This window comes from Notamacropus eugenii, chromosome 6 (genome assembly GCF_028372415.1).
Source record: "Notamacropus eugenii isolate mMacEug1 chromosome 6, mMacEug1.pri_v2, whole genome shotgun sequence".
NCBI classification, from domain to species: Eukaryota; Metazoa; Chordata; class Mammalia; order Diprotodontia; family Macropodidae; genus Notamacropus; species Notamacropus eugenii.
The window spans coordinates 140,678,788-140,684,854 of record NC_092877.1 but is presented as its reverse complement, the minus strand read 5'-3'; positions in this window follow the sequence as shown (position 1 = coordinate 140,684,854).

Genomic DNA, 6,067 nt, shown 5'->3' with positions numbered 1-6,067 from the left:
TTAAAGGTGCTATGTATTTGTTTCCAGGACAAAAAAAGTAGAGGAGAATTTGTAACTGAGCGTTCTGTTCTTTAGTTTCTCAAAAAAAGAGAGAAATTCTGCTCAGAAGCAAGAATTGATGTCTGTGGAATGGGAAGCTAATTGTTGGAGGACTGTCAAGAGAAAGGAAAATGGGGAGTCAAGCACAGTTCAGAAGCATCGTTGGGATTTATAACAACACTAGGTAGGCCCCAAGACAACCTCTTTCTATTTTTCTTATGCCCCAGTGATCAGTGGCTAATATTATTATATGCCTAAGCCTGCCCTACTGGAGTCTTAGTCCAAGGCCAGGAAATCTACCACCAGTGACTCAGAGCTTTGTGATCTCATCAACTCCCCTGGGTTTAATTATCATTTTAATACTGATGATTATCAAAATCTACTTATCCTGCCCTAACCTCTCTGCTAACCTCTAGTCTCACATCTCCAACTAACTTGTAGACGTTTTGAACTGAATGTCTTATAGACTATCTTAAACTTAATATATCCAAAATATTGCCAGAAGCTTATCTTACCCTCCCTCAAAAAAAAGCCCCTTCTCTTTTCCGTACTTCCCTATTACTACTGTCATGAATACCACCATCCTCCCAATCACTCAGGCTCCCAATCTCTACCCCTCACTGTCACCCCCCAAATCCAATCTGTTGCCAGGGCTTGTCAATTTCACCTTTGCAACATCTCTCCAATAGGCGCCCTTCACACCTCTGATTTTGCTACCACTCTGGTGAAAGTCCTCATCACCTCATCCCTGGGCCTGGAAATAGCCTGACAGTGGGTCTGCCTGCCTCAAGTCTGCCCACATTCTTGTCCATACTCTACCCAGCTGCCAAAATAATCTTCCTGAAGTAGAGATGTGACCATGCCACCCCTTCCCCCTTCAATATACTCCGGTGGCTCCCCATCACCTCTAGGAGCAAAATATAAAGTGTTCTGCTTGGCATTCCAAACCTTTCATAACTTGGACCCTTTCTCTCATCCTTCCAGCCTTCTCACACCTTCCTCCCTTCTATGTATTCTTCATGACAGTGACACTGGTCTCTGCTTTCCCATGAACGTGACACTCCATCTGCCAGCTCTGGGAGCTTTTTCTGGCTATCCCTCATGCCCAGAGCTCCCTCCTTCCACATTTCCACCTCTGGCCCTGCTGGCTTCTTCCTTCCTTTGGCTCTTAGCCAAAACCCCATCTTCTACAAGAAGCCTTCCTGATCCTCTTAATGCTAATACCTTCCTTCTGTTGATTATCTCCAATTATCTCCAGTTTGAACCCGGTTATTTCACCATTTGGCTGTGAGTTTCTCAAGAACTGGGATGGACTCTGCTTTCTTTGTGTCTCTAGCAAAACTAGCACAGTGCCTAGCACAGAGTAGGGTCCTGATAAATGCTTGTAGACAAGAGTGATGCCTGCTGACTTGCTTTGTAAACTGAGTGTAGAAAAGGCCTGGCGCCTGCTGATTGAAAGAGAGCCAACTCCGCTGGGGTTTCAGCTCTTGCCCCACAGCGCCATCTGGAGCTTGAGAGCAGTGAATTCTCCCTGAGGCATCTGGTTGCTGTCTGCTGTCCTCTGAGTGGCGAGAAGGAAGCCGAGCAAAGCCTGACTTCAAAGCTGCTTTGCTGTAACAAAACACTTGACGCTAATTGAATGAAGCAGCATCCTCTTTTGCTGATTTTTTTGTGTGTGTGAAGAGCTTGGTTCTCTATATAAATCAAGGTTATTCATTAAATACCATCTCCTATTAGATTTATTTAATCTTTCACTCATCCAACATGTGAGTGCCTGTACAAAGTCCTGTGAATATAGATTGTAAGCTCCTTGAGGAAGAGAATATTTTCTCACTTTATACCTATAAACCCTTGTACAATTTCTTGAACAGAAACAGACACAATAAATATCTGTTCAATGTTGAGCATCTCCCCTGACGCTTTCATGGACTGACTCTTGGTAAGCATTGGATCAGATGAATTCTACGTTGTCTCCCAGCCCTAAGTTTTGGTTGCAAAGAACACGCTGTCATCCAGGCTGGCTGTAAATCTAAACTATAAGAATATGTGACTTTTAAACATTTTTATGTATACTTTATGTTTTTAATATCATAGTCACTTCCGGGTATACTGTACCTCTTCTTTTTATCCTCTATCTCAACGAGCCTTTCCTTATAATAAAGAAAAAGAGGAAAGCAAAACGAAATCTCATTGTGATTATGCCACACAGCATCTAGCATTCTGTACTGTGGTAGTTAACCTCTCAACAGAGAGGAGAGAGGTGTTTCATCTCCTCTTAGGGGCTAAGATAGGTCATTATACTGACTCGGAATTTCAGCTTTCATGTAGCATAGAACATATGCCTTTAGCTTAAAGCACTTATGTACATATTACAAAATAATTATATCTTCAATATAAAAATTTATTTCAAAACATAATCCCTATTTTTTTTCTCAGCTAAGTTAATTCTTTTCTAACTCAAGAAAAAACTCTGATAGAAATGCAGAAATAGAACCTAGATTGATGAAATTACTAAGTCAGGGCCCATAAGAAGCCTAAATTTAGATTGAAGGATTTACTCCCTCTATAATTTAAAATTTTGATTATTCTGAAAGAACTGAAATAGTTGTTACAAGCATAAGATTATAATGAAATTTGTGAAAGGAGGGCTAGAACGTGAAGAGGAGAGAAGCAAGAACAAAGTGTGAAGGGCTTTGATTAGAGGTAGCCAAAACTTGAGAAATAGACATATATTTCGGTAAATGTTCATGAATTTAATCAGAAGGAGTGAGATTAGAATGTTTTCAGTAGCTGGAAACATTGTACTGAACTGTATTATAAAGTATAGCCACATTGTCAACTAGGAAGACAAAATACAAGACGAAAATCCCAATTTCCTTTAGTTGGGTTTTTTAAGCTCGTTTGAAAAAACAAGTCACTGAAACTAGATTTAAACCCTTTCTAATGTGTCCATTTTCAATTTTATTCTATCTATTCCTTTCATACTATTTGATTTTCATCTTATTTTTCTTTCTACTCCTCTCCTACTCACCTACCCCACCCCTCTCTAGTCTCTTGTAATCAGCTTCACTAGGATAATTTGTTCCTATGTCCAGTTCAAGATCACTTATCCAGAAAACTGGCCTGTCACTGAGAAAGCAAAGTTCCACTTATGACAATAGATTCAACAATCAGGTTACAGAAGGCAGGCAATATAGGATATATAGTGAAAAAAAAAGTTGCTATATATTTCTTGGAGATGTTACTATATCATTACAATGAGGTTCATAAATTCACAAATGTTAGAGCCAGACCTTAAAGACGGTGGGGAACCTTTGGCCCCAAGGCCATATGTGGCCTTCTAGGTCCTTCAGTTAGGCCTTTTGACTGAATCCAAGTTTGGATCTAGAATAAATAGGGACAACAAGACAGGAGCATTTCAAAAGAGTGGATGTGAAAAATATGAAGGAAAACAAGAAAATAAACATATGAGAGAGCAAATGAATGAATAACTAAGCAAAGTGCTATGCTAAGTACTGGTGACATAAATAGAAAAGTAAAACAGTCCCTGCTCTCAAGGAGCTCATATTCTAATGTGAGAAACAACATATATGACAAGTTTCAGTTACAAGTCAGATGGAAAGTCAGAGAACCCAGGTTCTTTAGGGTACAAGAGCAAGCAACATGGGAATGCCTCTTCTTTAGTGTTATTCCACTGATAAAATCATACCAGCTATTAACATTGAATGATTTATGGTGCTGGGGACTTTGATGGCAAAAACTTTTTTTCTGGGTCTTTGTGACCATAGAGCTCAGAGAATTCCCAGAATTCATCTCCTGGTTGCTTTACAGGATGTTCACTGACCCTGAGGTGGAAGCTTTGCTATGCCTAAAGCCCTTGGGTCCAAGGTCCTTGACTGTCTTCATTAAGAGTAAAAGATCAAACCTAAAGAGAAAAAAAGACTTTACGGAGATATTTCATTCTACAGAGGTGGGTGTGGTAACCAGTGTGGTGGAAAGACCACAAACTCTGGAGCTTGAGGACCTGAGTCCAAATTCTACCTGCATGCCTGTGGGCAAGTCACTTGACTTCCGTAGACCTCAGTTTCTCCCTCTGTGAAATGAAGGGTTTGGACTAGAGCCTCTGAGGTCTCTTCCTACTCTCTAACTGTGGAAATAGAACAGCTCTCAACTGTTATTTGCTCATCATGATATGACGATCATTTTAGCGTCTCAGACGTATAGGTTGATTAGAAATTTGATGTGCCACATTCCAAATAGTCAATATATAACTTCAAACCATCCCTGGTTCATTTTTAAAGTTTTGTCATAAAAAATAATTATTAAATTTTATTTATTTGCAAAAGAAAATGTACTTTAAAACATAAAAAGACATAAGTATGCACAGGATCTGACCAGATCATCTTGCAAATATTTCTTTTAAGGTAAATTCTTTGTTATTAACTCAGAATTTAGTATTTAGTATTACCACAATTACTTAAAAGTTCTTTTAGATATTAGCAACTTTCCGAATGATGTCTATGTTACCATCCTGTTCAAAGTACCACAATTTCTAAAAAGAAATTACTTTGGAGATTTTTGTATTAGGAATACTCTTTACTATGACACTATGATAGTGGAAAAAGTCAGCAAAAAAAGGAGGAATGCGGAAGAACCTGCAAGCCCAGGAGAACTCTCTCCCTAAGATGCCTAGTTCTGGACTTGTGTAGATCAGGTTTGACCATAGAGGAGGCTGGCCTCTAAACAGGGAGCGAGGCTGTTTTTCATCCTGTCTCTGGCTCTTTTCATTTTCACCCTAGACTCTGGAGGAAAATTGTTTAAAGTTTAAATTTGGCTCATGTTTACTGCATCTTCAAAAAGGATCAACAAAGTACCTTACAGGTACTCATTGTACAAGGTAGATTAGTGTAGTATGACTATTTTCATGCATTTAACTTCTAGAGAGACAAGAATAGGAATATATTACATTTCCTCCCCCTCCCCACTTCTCCAAAGGAGACTGATTCCTGCCAGGAGGGAAAGGGAGAAGTTAGAAGCAGATGCTGGCCATTCTGCTATCCTAAGAGAGAGGGAGTGCCAGGCTAGAATATATTTGTTCCCTTAAATATTATTAGTCTAAGGAATATAATTTTTAGGTTCCAACTAAACTCTTGATCATTATGCCTTAATGAGGAAACAAAGATCCCAAGCTCCATATCTGAAGCTTGAGTCCTTTATAAAAGATGTCAGTTCCACAATAGAAAAAAGAAAATAAATTCATACTTTCAAGTCAATAGAAAAATAGAAATCACAGAAAGTATACATAGAAAATATATATACATATATATATATCAGACAATATAGAATGAAGGATCTCTCCCATTGGGAGTAAGGTAACTCAATTCACCAGGGAGAGAGAGAGAGAAAGAGAGAGAGAGAGAGAGAGAGAGAGAGAGAGAGAGAATCCTAGATCTCACCCAAGGGAAATTCCTTGAACTATATGGTGTAAGCAAGCTGGGGAAAGGGACATGACTGAGTCTATCTGCTTCTCTAAATGTCATTTTCTTCCCAGAGTCTTTCTTCTTTCTTTCTCTCCCTTTAGTGATTCTCTCTCTCTCTCTCTCTCTCTCTCTCTCTCTCTCTCTCTCTCTCTCTCTCTCTTCTGTGTGTGTGTGTGTGTGTGTGCATCTCCTCCCGAAATTAAGGAAAGTCTCACATAACTGGCATTTTGAGCCCAGCTTACATCAGGTATAAAGCAATTATTTATTTTTTCCATATAAAACAAATGTTTAAAATACAAAAGATATGTAAATGTACATTGATAAAGACTTAAAACATGATATAGTAACCCATAATTCTTATTATATGCTCCTAGATCACTGATTTTAAAACATCCAAACATGAAACATTTTGTGAAACTGAATGGCCATTTCACATTTGCCTCAGCAGCTCCCTCAAGGTCCATTCATATCTTCTGAAAAGCCGGAGCATGACCTGATCTCCTCCTATCTGTGTCATCTTCTCCAAAAAGGATGTAGTTGCAGAAAAT